Source organism: Drosophila teissieri, chromosome 3R (assembly GCF_016746235.2).
Source record: "Drosophila teissieri strain GT53w chromosome 3R, Prin_Dtei_1.1, whole genome shotgun sequence".
In the NCBI taxonomy this organism is placed as follows: Eukaryota; Metazoa; Arthropoda; class Insecta; order Diptera; family Drosophilidae; genus Drosophila; species Drosophila teissieri.
In genome coordinates this window covers 15,040,867-15,050,688 of record NC_053032.1, presented here as the reverse complement: position 1 = coordinate 15,050,688, position 9,822 = coordinate 15,040,867, and the positions used below count along the sequence as shown (strand labels likewise).

Sequence of the window (9,822 nt, the reverse complement as noted above, 5' to 3'; positions counted from 1 at the left end):
AGATCCTCCAGATCCCCAGATCCCCAGATCGCCAGATCACCAGATCCCCCGAAAGCGTTGGACATGAGTTAAGGTCAGCTGGCGGCTATGTCGATCGTAATCTGAGCCCGGCGTCGTCGTGATGAGCATGCAAATTCCCCTTCGGGCTTTTGTTCTGGCGTAATTTGTTAACAAGTCAGGGGAGAAAGGGAAAAGGGGTGAGCATGTGGAAACGGTGCCAGGAACTGCGATCTAGGGCGAGATAGTGTTGGGCTCAATAAATTAAATCTTCAAGTTTCAATTGTGAGGGGCACACAAGATGATGGCCTATCTGCCTAATGGAGCATTTTCATGATTAACATCTCCAGGCAAAATAACCAGGACATAACTTTCCTATTCCTAACACTGCGCATTTTATACTTATAATTCGAGAAGCCGCTGCCAACCAAAAGGAATTTATAAATGATAGAATTTAGAAATAAGCACCAACCATGGCAGGAGGATCTAGAGTTCCTTTGAGAACGCCATTTTTCCAAATCCCTATAGAAGACGATGCTGAAGATCCCCATAATTGCTCGCCAAACAAAAACAGAGGCTGCGTGGAAAAGGGGGGGCAGGAGCTGCGGGGACCAATCAGCGGTGGAAAGATCAGAGGCTGGGGCAGCAGCATCGGCAGCCGTCGAAGCATCAATCAAATCAATTATTATCGACAATGGAGAGTTCGTGGAAATTATGTGCGGCTGGGACTGAAAGCGGATTCGTGGCGAGTTGAAGCTGGGAATGGAAGTCGATGACGATGTCGATGTCGATGTGGATGTACAGAGTTGAAGTAGAAGTTGCAGCTTGACGGAGCCGCGTCTCAACCGTTGGCCGCCATTAATAAGCATCTTTGGTGGCGCGTTTGATATTTGATTGGTAAATTGTGATGCCACAGCCAAGATAATGTCCCCCGGTCGATCGGTCTTGGCCATCCACTCGGGCATCCATCCACCCAGCCGAATATAAATGGCTCCAGTAGGTAGCCAGGTAGCCAAGATGGCCGCCGATCGAGCGGCTGCAGCACGAACGGATCGGGCCAAACGCCAGACGGCTAACAATGCCAAATTACAGGGAAAACATCTGCCACATCGGCCGAAAGAGGCCCCCCAGGCTGAGTTTGTGCAATCCCCGGCCAGGGTTTCCCATCACTTTTTAAGACCCCCTAGCAAAAGTACTCTTATAGCAAATAGTGGAACTGTAATAATTTCGTGACGTAAACCATGTAGTTTAAGCACACTTAGCGCAATGATTGCTGCAATATTTTTGTATACGTGAGTAATACTATTTTTGATCACTAAGCTTGCATCATTTTTATTTACATAATTACATACTATTTGTACTCTTGCAGAGACTAAATAAACTTCAGCCAGAAAGTTTTGACGCAGTAGAGGGTATATTCGGGACCATATATTTTTTTATCTGCATCAACTTTCGAGTCGATATAACCTTGTCCGCGTGTCCGTCCGTCCGTCCGCCTATGAGCAAACTAACCAATCTGTTTTAGGGCTCTACAAATGAACTTGCAGGTAGTACTTCAACTTATTTTTATAATTCAAAAGTAATAAAATTATATTTTTTTAATGACTAAAGAGTGAAATTTCTTAAATATCTTTCAGAGTTATGACTCCTTTCCAAAGGGTCCAAAGACATGAAGTGACATTCCGGCGGGAAGAGTGAAAAACGACCAGTTTTGAGACTGAACTGAACAAATGTCGCGGCAAATCCAAACAAACAATTCATCAAAAGCGGCGACAATTAAGCAATAAACTGAAATGAAATTCAAATGAAAACTGTATAAGCGCCAGTTCGAGTGGGGGGTGGTGCCCAAAGGGTGAGGGAAAGGAATTGGGAAGGGGGTCGGGGCTGGGGCGGGTGGCTGGGGAGGTGAGCGCTTATGGAAGAAAGAAGCCGCCGCTTGATGAGTTTCGTCGCTGCAACTGCGGAAAGATAAATTGACTCGCTGATGTAGGCAAATGCACAGCGATCTGCTGGATCGCTCAGATGCTCTCGCTCGCTCGCAACAGGCGGCGACATAAATCATTGTGATTGACAGCTGCTGACCATGATAGTGGATAGTGGATAGTGGTTATGGGAAATGGGATGTTGGATGTTGGATGGTGGACGGTGGATGGCGGATAGCGGGGGAGTGGGATGTGCAATACCACCACTCCTGCCAACACGACTGCCCGCAGCTCATTTAAATTCCATTTCAATTGGCCGAAAAAATAAGCAACAGTAATAGAGCGAATACATTTCACGCGCTAATTACAGGGTGTCATCGGAAGACGCGGACTGGACACAGATCAACCATATGGGGATCTGCGCGGTAATTGAAACAAATGCGCAGATGAACACTGAAATTAATTCTTCATCACTGAGCGCCACGAAGATAAGCGGAAATATATGGTATAATTCTGATCGACTTAAAAATGACTCGTAATCTAAGCTTGTGATTTTAAAGGGAGCTCCCAGACTCTAGCCTTGATACATATAAGCATTTATTAACCAAGAATGTATGTTAAACATTAAGTTTCTAAGCTGTCCTTGTCACATATACCCCACACTTAATTAGCAATTTAATTAATTAATTGAATGAAATGCATTGAAATCGGGAATATTGATAGTACTTCCCAAAGGCAGCTGTTCTTAGTCAACATTCAACACATCAACATTTTGTTTAATTAGGGGACACAACACTTTAAAGATCAGGAGCAGCTCGAAAGTTGCGGGAGGCACTCCACTCCAGTGGATGAAGCACGCACAAAACTCGAATGAGTAAATTGTGAATAATTTCGTGTTGTCTCATCAATATAAATAAAATATTTATTAACAATTTGTTAAGAGCTATAAATCGCACTCAGCAGCAGCTTTCGGCCGATGCGAAAGTCAAATACAGCGAACCCAAAAACACACAGGGATGTGGCAGGGCTCCCCCACAGTTTGGGCTCAGAGTGTCTCACCAGGATCGGGATCAGTAGGCATCCGCGGGGTATGTGGGGGTAACTGGGAATACGTGGGGATATGTGGGGATAACTGGGAACCTGTGCCCAGCTGCGGAGGACCTCCTGTGGCGAGGGCGGCGACGGCGGCAGCCTGGGCATATTAATTGTACGCTTGTTCAGCAAGCGGCGATTGCGTCCGGGTCGAATCCAGAGCCACAGATCGACCAAGTCGTACAGATCGTACAGATCGTACCGATCGTCCATATAGGACCCCCTTTCACGGCCCAATACCTCTGCTGTTGGTGTCTGGCCAAATTGCTGCTATTTATGTTGGTAACTACCGTATAAACTTAGCAACAACAACACATGCACACGAGACATCGGTGGAACACGGCAAACGCTGAAATCAATATGTTCGCTAATAAATTGTCCCACAATATTCATTAAATTAAAAAAGTAACGAAAAGTGCTGTAGCAGCCAATGGCCAACAGGAGCGCAGCTGCGGGGGGCTAAAAAAGCGCTAGGGCGCATAAACAGTTGGGGCGAGAAATATTATTATTTATTTCGTATATTTATTAAGTTATTATTTAAGTACTCAATGCTATATATGGCTATAATTGCTGTTATAAATTGATAATAATTGCATAATTGATTATAAATTGTCATGTTAATATTAGAGTAAACATAATATACATATATTACCGCATTGGTATCGTTAAATCCGCTCCTGTCTTCTTAGAGGGCGAAAATTTATTTTTAATTACGCAGCCCCAAACATGACACAAACAGCGGCCGCCACATTCTGATGCCAATACCCAGAACGATGCCGATTCTATTCACGAGTCCGGACTCCAATCCTTTAGCCTGCAGCCTGAAGGCTGTAGCCTGGAAAGCTGGAGACCGAAGACGCGGCTGGAGATGCGATTGTTTCTGGGCCTGGAACAGAAGACTTCGAATGGTGAGGGGGTGAGGAAGAGGGAGAGGGTGAGGGACGGGGACTGGCGCTTGGAATGCACTGCTGACTTTGGTGCTGACTCCTCGGCCTGAACTGTGCAAAATTATGACATGAACATGAACGAAGTCCACATAATGATGTTATACAATACGCCATCTTAGCGTAAACAAGGCGAAAAGCCGCGCCAGTGTCCCATGCTCAGCTCCACTGGAGACTGGCGCTTGTTGGCCCGGCAATCGTAACCCCATCCCATCCCACCGCATCCCACCCCACTCCAATGGAATCCAATCCAATCGCAGTCGCAATCCCACAGTTCGGAGGCACAGGACACGTGTTGAGTATTTGTTGTTTGCGATGCCCTTAGCACTGCGAATGGGCATCTGAGCTCGGCTTACACTCACTTTGTACACATGTTTGGGCTCCAGATCAATCTTTACCAACTTGGCTAATATGCACACAATTAGATTAAATAGTATTCAAATTGCTGGTAGTGCACCACTTCAAACTGATCTAATCAAACTTATCTAATTTACAGGCAATCAGAAACCGTTCAGGATGTCCTGAAACCTAAATAGGTGAACAGCATCCGGAATTATTTGCATACTTTATAGGGATAACAGGGTAGAATTTAATATAAGAAATTATTAAACATATAGAAAATTTTTCCAATTAAAAGGAATAACTTACGCTTGGGAGTAATGTAGGGTATAGAATAGTCGATTCAGCGATTCCTAACAGTTCTTTGTTCTTGCCCAGAAGCTGTTGTCAAGCCTTGAAGGCGCAGCTTTCGAGGGACAGGTTCCTGCGGCCAGTGGATTTGTGTTTTTATACTTTTTTGATTCTTTTCTGTGAAACGTATGGATTGATTTTGGGCACAAATATTTGTCGAAGTGTGATTTATGGCCCGCAGATTCAAACTCAAGCTAGAGGTTAATGGCTGCAGTCGCTGCTCATGCGAATGCTAGGAATGTAACCCAGTTTTGCCAAGGGGTTTCCGCTTTAATGATATGAAAACCGAAAGTCCCAAGAGGAAGAGCCCCTCCGTTCGTGTGGGCTTCACTGTACAGGTGAGCGTGGGCGGTTTGGCCTTAGATACTTTTTCCGTAGTGCATAATGCTGGGTTCTTGACTGCCATTACGCTAAATATAGCAATTACAAGCCAATTGCGAATCACAAATGCCATTGAAAGTGCATTCAACAAAAGGCAAGATCGCAGGGTGAAGGGCGCGGGGCGGGGGCTCACACGCACATTTAGACGCGATGCATATACATACATACATGTGTACGTGCGGGCCAAATGCAATCGAGTCCATTGGTGTGCGTGAGTAATTGGCAACAACCGCAATATTCTGTCATTTGCTTCGAAATCAACGCAACAAACTAACGTTAAAAGGTTCTGTTTGAAAAGGGGGGTCCGAACCCCCCGCTACTTCCCAAGCCCCCCGATGACGCCTTTACATCGCAACGCAATGACAATGGCAACCTTCACACAGAAAATCGTTCATTAAGAAAATTATGGAGCTGTTATATGAAAACAAATGGGGGCAGGTCGCCGCGTATGTTACGAGTATATGATGCGATAGGGCTGAAAGCTGAATAGAAGAAAGAAAATGATTCAGACTAGTAAGTTTTAGAGTGGAAATCACGAGGGAATTGTCTTTAGGCCTGTGAAATCAAAAGTAGTTTGAACTATAAATATGGGTTGGGTAGAATCTATCAAATTTAAAAGCAATTAAGGGGCTTTCGGAAAATGAATGGAGTTGTTGGAAAATAACACACATTAGAAGTTCTATAAGCCCAACTTTCCCATCTTGATTCGTTTGTATGTGTATGAGCTGAAAAGTTTTTTTTGTATCAGAACATTTTTAGTAACTGGGGATAAAAACTGAATCTTTAATATTTTCAAGTTATTAAGTTGTACTCTAATAAGGTTTCATTTCGCTCTTCAGTATCTGTAATCCATGTAGTATACAGAAGATAATTATAATTGCTCCAATTGCAGTGGTATAATTGAACTATTAAATCACCCAATCACTGCACTTTATCTCTTATCAATTGGAAACATTTATTCGCATGTTATCCGGCCGAAAAATCAAATGCCTCACATGAAAGACCCACTGACTGCAGCAGTCGCAGTCTCACTCAAATTGCCACTCAAATCCGAGAGCGAGTGGAAGTGAATGTGGATGTGGAAGTGAGCCACTGGAATCTGGAATATGGGTGGAGACACCTCCGGTTGCCTCTCGCTCGCTGCCTCTCGCTCTGGGCCGTATGGCCATCTCGCTCTCGCCGAGGCAAGGAATCTCAGTCACAGCAGGCGGTGGCAGCAACAACAAAAGGCAAGGCGTCGCCCTGAGCAACAACAATAACAAGAAAAACAACAACAACAAGGAAAAAACCAAAAATCAACCACGACAATTTATGAAACACAAAAGTGGAGGGAACAACAAACAACAACAAAAAATAAAAAAGCAAACTTAAATGGCGACGACGACGAAGTGGCGGCACTGATTTCGAGCGACAGAAGGGGTTGGCCCACAAAGGGGGTTGGGGGTAGGGGTTTCCAGAGGGAGGGGGAGCGTGGAAGGGAAAGGACAAGAGTGGCAATGGCTGCGGGCACACACAGGATAATAAATAATTGCCGACATCGGCAGGAGACTTCGCTCAGAACGCTGGCAACATAATTTTTGCAGCCCAAACCTGTCAATGTACCTTCGCATCCGAGAGATGCACATGTTAGGCCCCTCGAGGTGCTTCCGCCCCAAACACTGGGAGAAATAATGTGTTCTATCTAACTGATTTCGAACTTATTACATTCTATAAGCTTATAGGTTTGCAGTGGTTGAATCTGAAATCTCTTGTTAATTTGTATAGAATTTAGTACTACTTCTCATTTAATCCAGGCACATTTCTTTAACAAAAAGGGATACTTCTTTGTTTTAATCTTTTCCTAGTGCACCTGATCCGCTCTGCCATGTGCTGGAAACGTAGAAAGTTAATCCTGGATAAGCGACGCCTTTGACACTGACAGGAGGATCAGGGCCAGGAATACAGGGATACAGGGTTACGGGTCTACAGAGGACCGACAAAGAGACAAACAGAAAAACAGCTGGCCAAGTGGCCAATTTCATTCTCAGTCATAATTCCCAGGGGCGGGGTGGGAAATGCGGTTGCAAGGTCACCCAGCGCTTCTAGGCTAGACGACTGCAATTGCAGCACCGCCACTCCGCTTCATTCCAGTTGCGTGATCCGGGTAATTATCCTTCCGTCCATCGATCCATCGCTCCATCGAGCGATCGATCGAACGATTGATCTGCACAGGCAGCAGATCGTGACATTTGATGGACATTTGCCGCCGCTGCCGTTTTCTGTTTGCCGTTTTCTGTTTGCCGTTTTCAGTTGCATTTCACGTTGCGCCGGAGCGGATTGTGGTCGGTTGGGGTCTACTAATCAAATAGCCTGGGAGATCTGGTAGATCCAGACTTGGGCACCCGCCCCACTGCAATCTGCTCTTACAGCCTTCAATCAACTCATTAGAATCTCAATTCCACAAGCTGACAACACAGCAAATTGCCATTGACGTCGCAATTGTGAAATCAGAAGCGTTTCAATGTTTAAATGAGACAATTTGTAGCCGTTTAAATGGGCACAATAGGTTGCAATGGAAAACTATTGTAAATTTTATTAAACAAGAATGGATGCATAAAACAGTGTTTAAACGTCGGGGTCAGACTACAACTTATCTAACAAACGAAAAGTATTAATAGATTCGTTGGAATACGGTATATTTATATCGGTATCTTAATTATAAATATTTAAAAATGGAAGGCCAGAAGTAAAAAATATTATAATCACCGATTTGTGATAGGCCCCGGCGAGATTCGAACTCACGATCTCCTGTTTACTAGACAGGCGCTTTAACCAACTAAGCCACGGCGCCCATATATCTCACGCTTTTCAGAGGTTGTTTATTAGGTTCCATATCTTGAAAAGTAGAGCACTACTCACGGGTTCCACTTAGAATAATTAAATTTTGACAATAGATAGATACATCCTAACTGGTAATGATAGGTGATAAAGCAAAGGAAATTGATTGATGATTTCCACTTCAACTTTGAAAGTGTTGATAAGGTCAAATCTAATCTAAATATATCACATTTTAATTTATTTTGAGCTGACAAAGTTCAGGTAAAAGCATAGTTGCCTTGGATCTTTACGATTTTTTCTTTGAAGTGGATTAACTCAGGGTACTTGAGTTGCATGAGTTCTCAACATCGCTCAAACAGGGAGAAATAAAATTTCTAGTGCTGATCTCACATTCATCGGAATTTATGCACACCTCCAAATGCATTTTCTTAGACTTTTTACTTTTACATTACATCGTCGTAGAACCACAGCGAATAAAAATGCATTTGCTTTGCTGTTTAAAAACCCAAGGATATTTGGAGCAAGTACAGTGAAAACTGCTTGTGATAGGTACATATATGACAGGCGATTAATTATAAACTGGAGAATTGAAGAACTTAAGACAGAGTTAATTGCATACAACTAGCAAACAACAAGAAATGCATCTTTAGAGAACGAATTAGTGGTTGCAGTTCAGAGCGAAATGGCTTTTAAATGGGCTCCACTGCTTATAGGCATGCTCGTGTTTATTTGCGCTGGGTAACAATTTGAAATTTGGCTCAGGCTGCAATTTGGCGGCGTGTTTTGCATATTATCAGCTAATTTCCTTCCGAGATAAGCACTCTTTCGCCTAAACTCGTTGCAACGCCATGAGTGTAATTTATGCCCCACAGTTCTCCATCTTCTGGCCGCATTTCGAGTGTGTGGCAACAATAAAATTGTTCGCTGGTTCTGTGCGTCTCCCAGTCGCCGAACTCAATTGCACCTGCCCATTTAGCGCATGCCGCGCTAGTGACAAGTCATTTTGAATACTCCTGTCCAGGGTCCACTTGAAAAGGATACTTTCGAAGGATACAGGATACTGCGAGCAAGCAGGGAGAAGACTAGCTGATACTCTTTTAAAGTTGCATGCAAAATAATGTGCCTGCCCCGCATATTAATTACCATTTTAGTAACATACGGAGATATACAACTCTGGTTTAAAATATACCATGCAATCCCTCATTTAAAAGGGTAAAACCATTTGATCATACCTATGAAATACAACCTATCTCTCAGTTTTCCCTCCTGAAGCAGAGTATTTCGAGTGTTTTTATAATTGCAATGTAAAATGTAGTTAATTTCTCCCCAGGGGTGGCTTTTTCAACTTGGTAACGCTGCCTAGATCAAGTGGCAAGTGGCCCTTGCGGCCAAGTGCCCTTTCCACTTGGCTTGAAATTAATAACGTTATTTTCGCATTAGGAAGCAGCCATGACACGGGCAGTTATGAGCATTTCGCGTAATTACGGCAATTATAGTATTCATTTTACCCACCGACATCGGCTGAAGTCCGGAGGCCCTCGAGTACTGGCGATTTTGACAACCCCGACGATCGATGGCATCGAGGGCGATTAGCCACTTGAAGATACGCGTCAGTTTGCAGCGCCCCAAGTGCCACAGCACGTTGCAAGTTCGGGTTGCAATTTCAAAAGCGATTATGCTAATTGACCCAGTGAGCAGTGGCTCTTCCTCTCCAGCGACACGGCGCAATTTGATGCAATTAATGCCGCAAATTCGGTGTACTTTTTGCAGCCGAAAGGCCGTCTAAAATGGACACCCTATGGAAAATGTAGGACCTCGGCCAAATTTGCATGGCAACAAAATATAGAGTACAATAAATATTTAAATTTTATTGCGCCCCTCGGCCAACATCCATCAGCGAAATGGAGACCAAGACCGGGCGAAAAAAAGTGAAAGAAATAAAACTTAAGAGCGTTAAATTTACGAGCCAACTGGGCAAA

The 9,822-nt window shown here is 43.9% G+C and overlaps 1 non-coding gene across 1 annotated transcript; it reads right to left on the bottom strand.

Moving 5' to 3' along the window:
* Window positions 1-7,782: 7,782 nt before the first annotated feature.
* On the bottom strand, window positions 7,783-7,856 carry Trnat-agu. The gene has a single exon. It is a non-coding gene; the product is annotated as a tRNA-Thr (tRNA).
* Between the last annotated feature and the right edge of the window lie 1,966 nt (window positions 7,857-9,822).